Consider the following 15869-nt stretch of genomic DNA (forward strand, 5'->3'; position numbering starts at 1 on the left):
CACATGTGGCCCTCTAGGTCCTCAAGTGAGACCCTTTAACTGAATCCAAATTGAATTAAGGACCTAGAGACTGAGGACTTGAGGACCTAGAGGGCCACATGTGGGCTCAAGGCCTTAGGTTCCCCACCCCTGACCTAGGACATTGACTGACACAAAGCAGACCTTTAATAAATGCTTGTTGAAAAAAAAAATGAATGAACTCTAAGGTCCCTTTCACTTTTGAATCTTATAATCCTGATAATTCTTCCTTAAAATGGACATTATCGGGTTTTTGGCTTTCAGTTTCAAAATGCACAGGTATATTTGTTATAGCTATCTATTTATCTATATACACACACATATATATGTATGTATGTATACATACATATATGTATATATTTATATGTGCGTATATGTACATATGGACTAATATCCAGAGCATGGACAAAGCAAAACAAATTTTGAAACCTTATTCTCCTATTTCATAAAACTACCTTAGTTAATTTAAAAAAGATCTTCTGCCTTATTATTGATATAATGAAGCATAAATGTTGACTGGACCCTGTTGTGAAATATACAACAATATTAAATTCAATGGATTTGTGAAAATTCTAAGACATCATTCAGGCACTAAAAGTAATTCATAAAACGTTGGCTTAAATGAATGATTTTAGTAGACAAACACAAATATAAATGCAATCCTAATTTATGAATTTCCTTAATTTTTTTCTTGTTATGCATATTATTAGCTTGCTATGATAACATAAACTGATTGGCTGATTGGCTCGATCTCTGTCTCTGTCTCTATCACTCTCTCTCTCTCTCTCTCTCTCTTTTTCTCTCTCTCTTTCATAAATTTTCTCTCTCTCTCCCTTCCCCTCTCTACCTATTTCCCCAGCCTCCTTCCTTTTCTCCCTCTTTCTTTCTAAAACTATCATAGATACTAGAGAGTGCATATGATACAGTTAATATTTGTCATTTAGCTAATGATCACAAAATAAGTACTAGACCTGACAAAATTACAAATTTTCTTTTACTTACTTTTTTCACATTAAGTTTAATTGTTGCATTTTTCATCAACCTTTTGATGCGACTCAACTCAACAAAAATGCCTAGTATGCCCAGTAGGTACAAGACCTTAGCAATACATAGAGAGCAAACACAGTCCCTCTCCCAGAAACTTCCAGGCAACAGAACTTCTGCCTTACAACAGACAATAACTGTGCAGATAAATATGCTACAAAGAAGGTCCAAGAAGAAATCCAAACAAAGTGCCATGACAAAATATGAGAAGGAAATAATCAGCCAGTGGAATCAAGGAAGACTTCATGGAGGAAGTGGGAACTTTGCTTAGCCCTGAATTGAAGGAATTTTTCAAACATAGGAGAATAGTTTGTATGATTAGACTGAGGAAGATACGTACAGGATTACATCAAAGAACAGCTTGTAAGTTTGGCTGGAAAGTAGAATATATAAAAGGGAATAATATGAAATAACACTGGAAAGCTAACTTAGAGAAAGCTCATAGAGAACCTTAAATGCCAAACTAAGGAATTTATATTTTATTCCATTGACAATGGAACCATCAAAGTTTCTGAGTGATCTAGTCATATGTCACAGAAAGTCACAGATATGGTATCATGGTTATTTTAATATATTTTATTTTATTCTTTCTGCTTCTGCGGTCATGAGTAAAGTATTGTACGTAGTTAAGTCATGCTTGTGTGATCAATTTCACTATGTCAAGCAGATGTTCTTGAATAAAAATTAGGACAATTAAGCAAGTGTACGAATAATGATTTAGATAAAAGAAAGATTATGAGAGAAAATACAGTCAGAGAGTGATTATAGCAGTTAAATATTGAGAAGAGGAACTGAAGTGCAAAGTGAGTGGAGATATTACAAAGGTAGAATCCACAGGTATTGATGGCTGATTAGGTTACAAGGGTGAATTGTGAAAGAATCAAAGATGACTTCCAACTTTTAAGGCTAGGGGATAGTGGAGTCCACAGTGGAAATAAGGAGTAGGAGAAGATGCAGATTTGGGGATGAGTCCAGTTTTAAACATGTTGAGTTTGAGGAAGTTAGTAAGGGAACAAGGTAGAGGTATACATCAGACAGTTAGAAATGTAGATCAGAGCTCAGTGGAAAGAATAGGAATGTGCATAGAGATTTGGGAGTCTTCTGCTTAGTTAATAATTAAAGCTTGTCACCATTGGTGCAGACAGGATAATGATAACAGACAGAGGAAAAACAGAACAATTCAAGTCTTATTTTGCTCCTATTTTCTCTGCCAAGGAAAATGGCCTTCAGACTAAAACAGACAAATACAACAACAACAAAAAGGCTGCTGGGAAGTTGAACTCCAGGAGAGGTGAAGAGAGAATAAGAGAGCACTTAGCTGGCCTTTGATGAGACCTAACTGAGCTACATTATAGGGCACCAAAGAAGTGGCCAATGTGATTTCCGAGCCACTATCAGTGAGTTCTTCAATATCATGGAGAAGGGGAAAACTGCCCAATTATTGGAAAAGGGGAAAAACTATCCCAATTTTAAAGCAAAAAAAAAAAGAGTGGAATCTACAAAATATAAGCCAGTGAATTTGACTTCTATTTCTGATAAAATTTTTGAATGTACCAAAGGGATGATTAATGAAAGGGAAGTGACCACGAAAACCATGCAGGACTTTAGCAAGAACAGGTTCTGCCAGATTAACTTCATTCCTTTTTTATAGAATATATATTAAAGAAATGCTGTAGAGAAGGTTTTACCAGATTTCATTTATTTATTTGCTATTTATTTTAATTTTTACACATTTTATTTATTTTCTTTGTTGTCATATCACATTCATTTCCCAATATATCTGTCCCTTCCCCACCCAGATAGTTATCCTCTATAACAAAGGAAAATGAGAAAAAAAAGCCATTCAAAACTAGCTGAAAAACTAAACAACACATCGATTAAATCTGACAGTATATGTAGTCCTCCATAGCCATAGTCTCCCACTTCTGCAAAAAAGCTAGGGAGTTGCACTCGCACATCTCTTCTTTGGGACTTAATTGACCTAGATATTAGTAAAGCATTTGGCATTTACTCTCATGCTGTTCTTGTGGAAAATATGGGAAGATGTGGTCTAAATGACAGTATGCTCAGGTGTATTCAGATCTGGTTGAATTACTAAATCTGCAGAATTATCATTCATAGTCTGATATCAACTTGAAGTCTCTAGGAGAGGGCTCAGGAATCTATTCTTGACACTATCTTATTTTACCTTTTTATCAACAAATTGGATGAAGGCATAGGTTGCATGTCATCAGATTTTCAGTTGATGCAAAGCTAGAAGGAAGAGCCAACACGTTCATTGTATCACAGACCCTGAAACAAAACTATTCCAGCTAGCTAGAATTTTGGACCAGAGTTTTTAAATTGGAATTTTAATAAAGCTAAAGACTTATTTTGGTTTCAAAATATCAATTTTAGAACTCATATTATCCCCCAAATCCATATTTCCTCCTAACCTCCACATTTCTGTTGATAACACCCCTAGCCCCTGTTTCACAACCTTATAGTCACCCTTGACTCTTCTCTCTTCCTTAACCCCTATATTCAATCACTTGCTAAGTCTTGTGAATCATACTTCTTTCCCTTTCTCCCTACTAACACTACCTCTACCCTAGTTCAGATGCTTTTCACCTCTTGCCTGGACCATTGCAAGTTTCCTAATTTATCTTCTCCCCATTACTCAGAAATCTACAATGACTCCCTAGTGCCTCTGGGATAAAATATGAATGAGGAGCAGTGTATTCAAGTAGCTAGGAGGTATATTTAAACTTGATATAAAGGGGAAGGGAAACTTCCTAACAAAGCTATACAAAGAGTAGAATAGGATGCCTCATGAGATGGTGGGTCTCCCTATCACATGACTTCAGGCAAAGGCCAGCTGATGACTCGTTGGGTATGTTACAGTGATAATTCTTTTTCAGGTACAGATTAGACTAGACAGCCACTGATGTTTCTTCTAATTCTATGTTTCTATGATTCTAAAACTTCTCTGTTTGGCTTTTAAAGCTATTCATGCTTTGAATAAATTAAATAATGAATCAATAAGTATCAATTAAGCACCTTGTATGTGCCAGGCACTGAGGACACAAATATAAAGTATGAAATGATCTCTATTGACGAAAGCATTTATTATTTACTATGTTAGCTCCCACTCACCTTTCCAGGCTTGTTTCACATTATTCCCTTTTCTGTTCTGTTCAGTTTGGCCAGTTAGCTATTCCCCACATACAACTTTCTACCTTCTGCCTTGGTGCCTTTTCCCCATGGTAGGAATATACTCCTTCCTCACCTCCACTTTGTAGACTGCCTAAAAGCATCCTGCTCAGGTGCCACCTCCTACAGGAGGTCTTGTCCAGTTCTTCCAGGTATTATCATTCTGTCTTAAAATGACTTTGTGTCAGTTACTGTATATTGTATTTATTTACTTATGTACATTTTTGTATCCTTGTGGTATGTAAATTGCTTGAGGATAGAGACCATTCCATTTTTGTCTTTGTCCATTGCCTAGTACAGTGCCTCGCACATAGTAGGCACTTAATAAACGTTTGCTGGATAAGATGGAGGAGCTTCCCTGGGCCTCAATTTCTTTATCTGTAAAGTGAGAGGATTAGACTAGATGGCCTCTCAGGCCCTTTCCCAGTCTCAATCTATAATTCTATGAACTGAGCATGAAGAAAGTGACCTAGAAGATAACTGGCCACCTATTGATTGGGAGACGCTAGCCTGTAATTAAAAATGCAATTAAAAATGACCAAGTGGATAATCCACATGTGGATAATTGAGAGTATGTCTGTATAAGATCTGGGCATTTCCTAAAGGTCCTATAACACAAAACGTCATAAAAGACCTGTCCCAATACACCAGGAGCCATTAAAATCAATAAGGTTTTGCAAGCTATGCATATGATAGATAGTATGAAATGTAATTAGTATTGGAAATTGCTATAAACAAGCCCAAGCTGCTCTTTGCACTGAAAGGACTTCAATGTTTTACAAGGAGGGAGGGAGGGTTCTTTTTTGGGGGGAGGGGGAGACAACAAAGCGAATGATGTCTGAAGGGCTAGATAATCAGCTGCACACCTCAAGCAGTACAAAACAAAAGCTACCTTCCCACCCAGGGAAATGCAAAAATACATTTGGAATTTCCAAATGAAAATATACATATCTTTTATAGCACTTTCTGCAGACATTAAATGAAATAGGAAGGGGGAGGGGGGAAACCCTTGAGTGGAATATTTGTATTCCAAGTCTGGCCTGATGTGAATAAAATATCTGAGTCAGACATCCCTCAGACCAAGGGTTTATCATGGAAATACCCCCAAAAGCTTTCGATATCAGAGCAGTGCTAAGGGACATCATGATTTAGGTTAGCTGTACCAGATATAGATATACACAGCGATGCACACAAACATACATGCACAGGGTCAAAAATATGCTTGGTTGGAAAAAAAATACATACTTTTTCTTTCTTTTTAACCTTATCTGTGCATTCTTGGGTCACCCAGGCATTGTGCTGACTCTGGGTAAAAACAGCCCTTTGATGGAGGATACATGCTGAAAGGGAGAATTCTGAATTATGTTCTCTAAATTATCCCATGCTTGGAGAGCAAGTATTGATTTTAAAAATGACTGAGCCAGACCTCGGCCTGCAGTCCCCCCTCCCCTCGCTGCTCCCCAACGCACAACAAACAGCAGTCGGGTGTTGCAGCCACCGCCAGCATGAGGCCCCTTGTGTGGGGCTGGCATTGTTTCAAAAAATCAGAAAGTCATCAATCAACCAAATCGTAATCGGAATAAGTACATGGTAGCCAAAGACACATTTTATCTGGTTACATGCTCCAATTCAGTTAGCTACTCGATGAATTAGACCACGATGGGGCCGATTAACAAGGGCACCCTGGGAACCATGAACTGTTAAGGTGTTTATTTTGCTGCCTCCAATAAAAGAATGAAGCCAAGTTTATCTGCATAGTTAAGTGTTTAGTACACTTCAGCAATAAATAATCAAGTGCTTCCCATGCCTGGGCACTTTTATGGAACCAGGTCGAGAACACAAGATTGTTCCCCATACTTTGCAAACAATTTGGAGGGGGCTGCTGATGGTGACTGTGGTGCATATGTGTTTCCCTGGGAACCATTAGTCACCATTTTTATGATGAAACATAGAGGCTAAAATTATTAGTAGTCATTCGCAGAGAACATCATTCAGTTTTATTTAAACTACAGCGATAGTGATTGGGGATTCAATAACTGCTTCATGAGTCAAGAAAAGAAAGAAGCTTAGCTTCTGTAGAGTGACACCACGGGGAACAGAAGCGCAAAGTAATAATGATGGTAATGATTATGCTGATGATAATAATATTAATATAATTTATATAGTGCCTTAGGCCTGCAAAGATATACGCAGGTTATTTCATTTGATCCTCATAATAACCCTTTGAAGCAAAGGTTCTTATCCTCATTGTTCAGATGTGGAAACTGAGGCTGAGGGAGATTAAGTGACATGTCTAAAGTCACAAAACCGTGTTTGATGAAGAATTTAAATTCGGGTCTTCCTGACTCCCAAATATAATACTCTGTCCACTGTACCACTTACCTGGCTAAACACAAGATACTCTTTTAATAAGAAGAGTAATAACTAACATTTACCAAAATAAAAAAGTTCCTTAGAGTTTTGCAAAGCAATTTACAGTTATCTCATGTGATCATCACAACAGCCCTGGAAGGTAGGTGCTACTACCATCTCCATTTTACAGATGAGGAAACTGAGGCAGACAGCGGTTAAGTGATTTACCCAGGGTTACCCAGCTAGTAAATGTCTGGGGCTGGATTTGAACTCAGTTCTTCCTGACTCCAGGCCTAGTACTCTATTGACCACACTGCCATTTTTTTTAAGAAGAGATGCTATCATGGATTCTTCTTTATTTTTATTCTTGAATTAGCTGTGTGTCCAGGAGAACATGTAAAATGGAAGCTTCTTCACAAGTATTGTTCTGGTTTTGGTCTCTAGCTCCTAGCACAGTGGTAAAAATTGGCATGAATTGATTCGAATATGTCATTCTAAGTCACACCCTTTTAAAATATTTTTTATTGATACAAGTTGCTTTACATCACCTCCGTTTCCCTTGTATCCCTTCCTTTTTCCTTTCCCAGGAAACCTATAACAGAATTATTTTTGTGGAGGAAGAAGGCAGGGGAGGAGGGAGGGGAAGTCAGTAAATTCGATCAATACATCCAGAGAAATTTGACATCACATACAACGTTCTACACTCATAAACCCTATTCTCTACAGAGGTGGAAGAGTGGTGTTTTTTTTCATATCTTTACCTGGTTTTCAGTCAAAATTCGGTCAATAGGCTTATGGATTTGAGAGATACAGCATGGCAAAATAGAGCAATGGACTTGGAGTCAGGAAGACACAGGTTCAAATCCCACCTTGGGTGTCCTATTGACTAGAGGCAAGTCATTTAACCTTTCTGTGTCCTCAGGTTCCTCACCTGTAAAATTGTGGAGGTTGGACGAAATGCCCTCTACAAGCCCCATGAAGTTCTAAATCTGTGTTCCTTTTGTTTAGAGCTAGCTTCAGAGGTCATTTGGTTCAATCCTCTTGATTTACAAATTAAAGAACTAGGGTACAGAAAAGGTAAAATGACCTGCCCAGAGTCACACAGCTAGTAAGAACGCCAGATTGAATTGGAACCCAGACCCACTTATTCCAAATTCAACATTTTTCATTGGTTCATTGACTGTTTAAATTAGCATCTAAATTTTCAGGCCCAGTTTTCTTGCTAATTGCTAAAACACTAAAATAACTAAAATGAACATCTAAAAAAGATAGTGGTTCAAAGCAAATACAATCGGAAGCATTTTCCTTATTTAGTCACACAAATAAAATAAAAATTACCTCCATCTACAAGTATAGAGCTGGATCCTATGAAGTACCCAAGAGATAAAATAGTTGTTGTGTTATGACTTTAGCAGCACTCCTTTTCTAACTCCATAAAATAATCCTATGAAAAAGCTCATTTCATACTAAAATTGGAATTTTACAGGCTATGTATAGCACAACCATCAAGAAAGAAGTAAAATTCTCTAGCTCACTGATGCCATTACATTAAAATAGTACATTTAATGTGCTGATTAAAAAAATGGTTCATTTTCTGAGTTCCCATTTCAATTTTGAGGCCGAAAGAAATTAACTAGAATTCCTTCTACTGAAGCTCTCCTATTTATTTATTTCCTTGGCCTTTCAAAGGGGAGAAGGTTGAGTGATGGCAATGATTTAATTACTATTTCATCCCAGAAAAGGGTAACTTCTCTGGGTCAAGGTTGAAACCGAGTTACTGTATGAGAAGAAACCTAATCTACCTGTAAATCATTCGTCTCTGTAGGAACTGCTATGTCAAGCTTAGGTCTACACAGAATCAAAGTGAAGTCCAGTGTTGACCCTTCTCTAGTGAATTTGGACAGTGTAGATAGATAACTGCCAATAAGAATCATTCATTACCCTTTGTTTCAGGTCAAAGCAGAATGGGTAGGAATTGAATTTTCCTGGTAGTTAGCTGCAAGTTTGTAGACCTTATCTCAGAATATTCTGTCTCCAAATTATTTGGAAATAAAACTGAATTTGGAGCCTATAGATAGAGAGCTGAACCAAGAGTTAGGAAGTCCTGGGTTCAAACTTAATTCAGATACTTACTAGCTGTGTGATCAAAGACAACTCGCTTAACTGTCTGCATTGGTTTTCTCATCTGTCAAATGCAAGTAATAGGGTCCATAGTGTCTACCTTACAGGGTAGATGTAAGAGTTAAGAAAGTAGATGTTAAAATTCTTTCATGGAGCATTATGTAAATATCTATTCTTATGATTTTTACATTTTATTGGGATATGTATTTTCTACGCAACAGAGCCAAAATGTGATATTTCTCCCAGTGGTGAAATGAAGGCTTCTCTTTCCTTCACATTTCCTGCAAAGATGTGTAGCTCCTTCAAGGTTCTTTAGTGTTGGGAAAATAGGTTCCCCATATTTCCTGTGTTTGTTATTTTCGTGAGTCATTGACAGCAAAGCATTCTCAGGTCAGTGGGCGTAAGTGAAACAGAACTACATTATTTTTCTCAGTCCTTTCTGCAACATTTGACACTGCTGACCATGTTCTCTTGAATAATTTCAGGTCTCTAGGATTTCAAGACATGGCTCTCTCTTTGTTCTCCTCTACCAATCTGGTGAGTCTTTCTCAGTCTCTTTTGCTGAATTGGCATCCATACCCCAGCCCTAACTATGAGTGTTCCCCCTCAGTTCTGTATTGGGCTCTCTTCTCTTTCCATTTTCTTGGTGTTTTCATAAACTCCCAAGGGATGAACTCTCTCTATACAGATGACTCCCAATATGAATACCCCACCTTACTCTCTCTCCTGCATTTCTCTCACATCTTTCCCATAACCCAGTTTCACAACCTCAGAATTATGCTCAACTCTTTACTCTTCTTCATTCCACTTACCCAATCAATTGTCATGCCTTATCAATTCTACCTCTATAATATCTCTCATATTCATCTCCTCACCAGTTACATGGCTACTGTATTTCACCTCTTCATTGGAATATTGCAACAACCTCATAATTGGTTTCCCAATTCAAGTTTTCTCTTCTCTAGTCCTTCACATAGCTACCAAAGTGATATCACTAAAGCAGTGGTCTGAATATGGCACTCCCCTACTCACAAAGCTCAATGGCTTCTTATTGCCTCCAAAATAAAATACAGATTAAAGTCCTTCACAACCCAGATCCCATCTATCTTTCCAAATGTATTATAACTTACTCCCTTTGATTCACTGTAGCCAAACCAACCTACTTAGTCTTGCTCACATGACAATTGTCCCATGTTTGCACAGGAAAAAACATGCCTAGAATGTCATCCTTCCTCACTTCTACTTTTTTAGAATACCCTAGCTACTGTTAAAGCTCAGTCTAAGTACTACCTCCAATATGGGGGCAGCTACGTGGCTTAGTGGGTAGAGTTCCAGGCTTGGCGTCAGACAGACTCATCTTCCTGAGTACAAATCTGGTCCCAAACATGTACTAGCTGTGTGACCCCGGGCAAGTCATTTAACCCTGTTTTCTTCAGTTTTGTCATCTATAAAATGATCTGGAGAAGGAAATAGCAAAAAACTCCAGTATCTTTGCTAAAAAACCCACAATGAGAATTGGACATGGCTAAAAACAACCGAAGAAGAACAGTAACAGCTCCTCCTACATGAGACATTTCTTGATCCTTGTAGCTATTAGCACCTTTCCCTCCAAAGTGCTTTGCATTATTATTTGCTTATATTTGATAATTAATGCATAGGTAGACATGCATTATATAATTTAAATATATAATGTAAATTTCTTTAGAGTAGGGACTATTTCATATTTGTCTTTGTACCTCCCACAACTAGCACAGTGCCTGGCCCATAGTGGATGCTTAAAAATGTTTGCTTGTTCTTTGATTAATATAGGTTTGGAGACTTTATAAATGGTACAAATTATTTTTAAGTCAGAAAACATGGCTTAAGGAGTAGATACAGTCCTGGTTTTTAAAATTTAGGAGATGTCTGATTTACAGATCCTTTAGTTCTAGAAAGTATTGTTCAACCACCCAAGCCTAATACAGTTCCGGCCCATGTTCTTTTCTCCCTGGTTTTCCAAGAAATCTGAATTCTCATCCTAGTTTCATACTGCTTCTGTCTGCCATATCCCATCTAAGCTCTTCCACTGAAGCCCCTAGAAACCTGAAAGGCATTAGGGAGATTTCCTTATGTGGTACAAGGAAAGGGACCCCTACATTTCACTAACCATGAGAAAGAACAACAGAAATTTGCTCTTACATGTAGTTAATATGAGACAAAATACAGATGCATTTAAATTGTGCCTAAACGTAAGGGTCAAGTTTAAGCAAATTTCTAAGTAATCCAGACTATGAGGAAATAAATTTGGATTTCATAAAAGTTAGGACTTCAAAGCAATGAGACCCCTACACTACCTTGTGACTTCCCCATCACTGGAGGTCTCCAAGCAGAAGTTCGGAGATGATCTGTCAGGAGTGTAAGATGTTATGGAGAAAAATTCACACAGAGGAGATACATACAGCCCTTCTACCTTGATGATTCAAGGAGAAGGAAGTCTTGTTTGTTTCCCAGTTCCTGTCACCCATCCATCCTATACACATTTATACTATACACATTCAGGTTTCTTCTTTTCCATGACTCTGTAACACTTTACTCATTATACAATTCAATTCAACGAGCATTTATTAGATGCCTTCTGTTTGACGTGACAGAACCCATTCTGTCACTGGGGATACAAGAACTAGAACAAAACAGTCCTTCCTCTCAGATCACATATTCTATTGGAAGTCATGGACTTCTGCTCCTGGTTCTTACTAAACTGTCAAGTTGACCAGGTTCTCTAATACTCTTGGGTCTAGGTTTCGTCTAGTCCTTATTTCCTACTAAAACAACTCACTCTTCTCTACTTCTTGGTTCTCAGACTCCCACCTAGGGACCTGAGTCCTGCTTTTTATCTATTTTTTGAGCTGAAACATGGAGTCATTTCATCTCTTGTGACTTGTTTGCTTAGCTATCATTACTGCACACAGTATAAGAATTTTACTACACCAGAGAGTAATTTGTTCCATCTCAACTAGCTTTTAGAGAAGTCATATGTGATAAAGGAAAGAGACCCAGCTTTAAAGTCAAGGAAATCTGGGTTCAAGATCTACCTCTGACAGATATTAGCTATGACAGATGTTATCCCCTCAATGGCCCAGTCAACTCTCTAAGACTATAAATGGAACAACAGTTACCTGTTCTACAATGGCAAAAGGAGTTTCTTCACTGGATGTCCTATAAACTACTGAACTCAAAGATTTGTTTAATCAATCAACAAATAATTTATTAAATCCTACTGTGTTTAGCACCTACTGTGTGGAGTACCTACCGTGCTCCAAGAATTGTGCTATGTGCTGGAGATATAAGTACAAAGGATAAAATGTCTCTATTCATAAGGAGCTTATGTTCCAATGCAGACAAAAACATATATATATATATATATATATATATATATATATAAATCATAAATATAAATAAAATAAATAAATGCATACAGAGTAATTGAATACAAGGTAATTTTAGAGAGAAGGTTCTTGCAGTAGAGGTACAAGGAAAGGCCACAAACAGAAGATGGTGCTTGAGCTATGCCTTAGAGGATACAATAGATTGCTGTGATGACCTCAGGGAAAAAAAGAAGTTATCTTTGCCTACGTCATAGGGTAGCCTGTTGAGAAAGATAAAAGATTATTTTCAATCAGATACCAAATGCAAAGTAGCATAGCCATACCATAAATTTTTAGAGCTGGAAGGGACCATAGAGTTCATATAGTCCAACTCCCTCACTCTACAGATGAGGAAACTGACACCCAAAGAAAGGTCACATGGTTAGTATCAGGGCTGGGACCAGAAGCCTCCTGAACCAGGACCAGTGTACCTAACAGTATGGCCTCAATTCTCTCCAGATATGACAGGTCACCTGTCTGTGAAATGGAATGGTTCTAAGGGGGCTCTTCCTCACAGACTTGACCATTTGGTGTAGGTGGAAATGTCATCCCCAGGAGTGCCACTTTGGCAGATGAATGAAATGCCCTGCTGCTGTGGCAACAGATCAGGCAATCAGAATATCTGACCTCTCCCCCTGGGTACCTCAGTGACTCTTTATTGGGAAAGAGACACAGCTGGCTTTCACTTTGTCTCATTTCAAGTTCCATGTTAAGGGTTATAAACTGCATTCTGGGTAGTTGTGAATTATCCTGTGAATTCAGGCTGTATAAGGAGCCAAAACAAATAAGTCATATCTAAAAGTGGCTTTTCCACCTTTCTAGACATGTAGTTACTTTTTTTAAAAAATCAGCTTCTTCCATTTTTTTTAAATCAAAGTATACAAAGAAGTAGGCAAAGATTTTCTTAGGACAGTAGCTGGTACATAATAAGCACTTAAGAACTGCTTTCTCATTCATTCAAATAAATAATTTTCTGATTTAAACAACATTTGTTATTTTGTTGTTAAATTTTAATGGCAGCAAAATGATCATAAGTAAGAAATGATAGCCAGATGTGGTTTCTACATTCTCTTGAAACGTCAGAAGAAAGACTTTTTAAATGCCCACTTTGTGTCAGGAACTGTCCTCAAAGATAGGGAAACAAAAACAGTAATGAAACTATCCCTGCTCATGAGAAGCTTCCATTATATTGGGAAAAGTAACATGCATGTGTGTGTGAGTGTGTGTGTGTGTGTGTGTGTGTGTACACAAAATAGATTCAAGGGGAAGAATTAGCATCTGAAGAATAAAGAAAGTCCTTAAGTTGGAGGCAAGTCTATGGCTAGAAAAGGAAACTAGGGATTCTAAGAGGCAGAGGGGAGAAGGGAGTGCATTCAAAGTATGAGGGAAAGTATGTGTAAAAGCATAGAGAGTGATGGAATAACATAAGTGAATGAGAAGGCTACTTTGTCCAGTAGAGTGTATGAAGGGAAATGATGCTTTATAAGCCTAGAAAGGTAGGTCAGATCCAGACAATGAAGGGCTTCAAATGTCAAACAGAGTTCATATTTGATCCTGGAGGTAATAAGGAACCATTAAAGCTTCATGAACAGCAGAGTGGCACGGTCAGACTTGTGCCTTAGGAATATCACTTTACTAGCTGCAAAGAGTATATATGGGAGAGGGGAGTGACAACACAGGGAGACCAATTCAACTATTGCAATAATCTAGGAAATAATTGATGAGTGTCTAGACTAGGATGAAAGCTGTGCAAAAAGAGTGAAGGGAAGGGAATTGTGGGGAAAAGGTGGATTCAGGCAGGAAATTACCTGGCTCTCCCAAATTTCTTCCCAAATAACATAAAATAATGTCTCAAAGTAAATTGTAGAGCAGCAGGAAAATTAAAAGTCATGGTAAAGCAGGTCTAACCTAAGACAACATGGGAGGACACTAGAAAAGATCTGACTTCCCAGAGTGGTGGTCTGGCCAGGGCAGAAACCACTGAGTGAACATACAGCTAGCCCTGAGGCAGTCATGTGAATGGTGTGGGAGTTGGGTAGCTAATCAGGAGAAGATTGGGGTGATGGACCCTCCACTAACACTAACATTAACTCCACAGCCCAGGTGTGCTGACCAGATACCATCCCAGGCTGTGGCTATGGGTAAGGAGGTGGGAGTACATGCTGGTGAATGTAGTTGCAGAGCAGTGGGGCCGTGCTGGTTGTGGTCACTTGTAGGATAGCGGAGTACCTGGTTTTGGTTCCAGGACAGAGGCAGACACTTGCGATCACAGGGAGCAAGAGCAGAGCTGAGGGCCTTGGTTGTAGCCCACAGGTGGAGGGGAGTAGCTGAGGGCATCCATAGACTAAGGCTTGAGCTAGAGGAGCAGTGACTACACCTGGTCTTGGATTGTAGAACACTGCAAGGACCAAAAAGTTAAAGACCCCTAGATAGAGCTAATAATGAATTAAAAGACTTTAAAGTACTCTTGAGAAAAAGACCAGAATTGAACAGAAAGTCTGACCTACAAGAATCAGAAGAAACATAAGAAGGTAGACATGAAAGACTAATTATAAGGGATTTAGTAAGGTTAAACTATTTACTTCTTATATGGAAAAATGTTATTTGTAACTCTTAAGAATACTATCATTACCAGGGCAGTTCAAAAGAATATACATAGATAGAAGGCTTAACATTGAATTAATTATGATGGGATGATCCTAAAAAAAATACAGAGAGGTTAAAGTGGAGCAATTAACTCATACAAAAGAGGCATGAATGGAAGAACTATTACAGTAGATGGGAAGAGGGGGTGAAGGGAGTGTAGTGTGAGAACCTTATTTTCATCAGAACAGAGTTAAAGAGGGAATAACACGGATATAGTGGAACATAAAAGTTTCTTAACTTATAGAGAAACAGGAGGGTAAGCTGGTAGGATAAAAGAGGGACTTTTAGAAGGATGTGCAGATTAGGGAGAAGTAAATTAGATCAGAAGTAAATTAGACTTCTGAAGAGGGTTAGGGTAAAAAGAAAGAGAGAAAAAAAGATAAACAATAGGGGCAGCTAAGCGGCACAGTGAGTAGAACACTGGCCATGAAGTCAGGAAGACCTGAGTTCAAATGAGGCCTCAGACATTTGACACACTTACTAGCTCTGTGACCTTGGGCAAGTCACTTAACCTCAATTGCCCTACCTTTCCCCCTGCAAAATAAATAAATAAACAAACAAACAAATAAATAAATGAATAAATAGATAAATAGATAGATAAATAAATAAATAAATGACTAGAATGAATAAATAGATAGATAAATAGATAAATAAATAAATGGATGAATAAATAAATAAGTGAATAAATGAAACAAAAAGATAAACAATGAGGAAAATAGGATGGAGGGAAATATACAACTAGTAACTATAATTTTGAATGTGAATGAGATGAATTCATTTATAAAACCAAAATGGATGCAGAACGGATCAAAAACCAGGATCTGACAATATATCATTTACAAAAATACATTTAAAAATGATACACATAGAGTAAAAATAAAAAAGCTGGAGTAGAATCTATTATGCTTCAGCTGATGTTAAAAAAAAGTAGCAATAGCAAAGATGATCACAAAGTTGCAGCTAAAATAGATAAACAGGAGAACTACATTATGTTAAAAGATACCATAGATAAGGAAATCATATTAATACTAAACATATATGCACCAAATGCTATAACATACAAATTTTGAAAGGAAAGGGTAAACAAATTAC

Source organism: Trichosurus vulpecula, chromosome 8 (genome assembly GCF_011100635.1).
Source record: "Trichosurus vulpecula isolate mTriVul1 chromosome 8, mTriVul1.pri, whole genome shotgun sequence".
Taxonomy (NCBI): Eukaryota; Metazoa; Chordata; class Mammalia; order Diprotodontia; family Phalangeridae; genus Trichosurus; species Trichosurus vulpecula.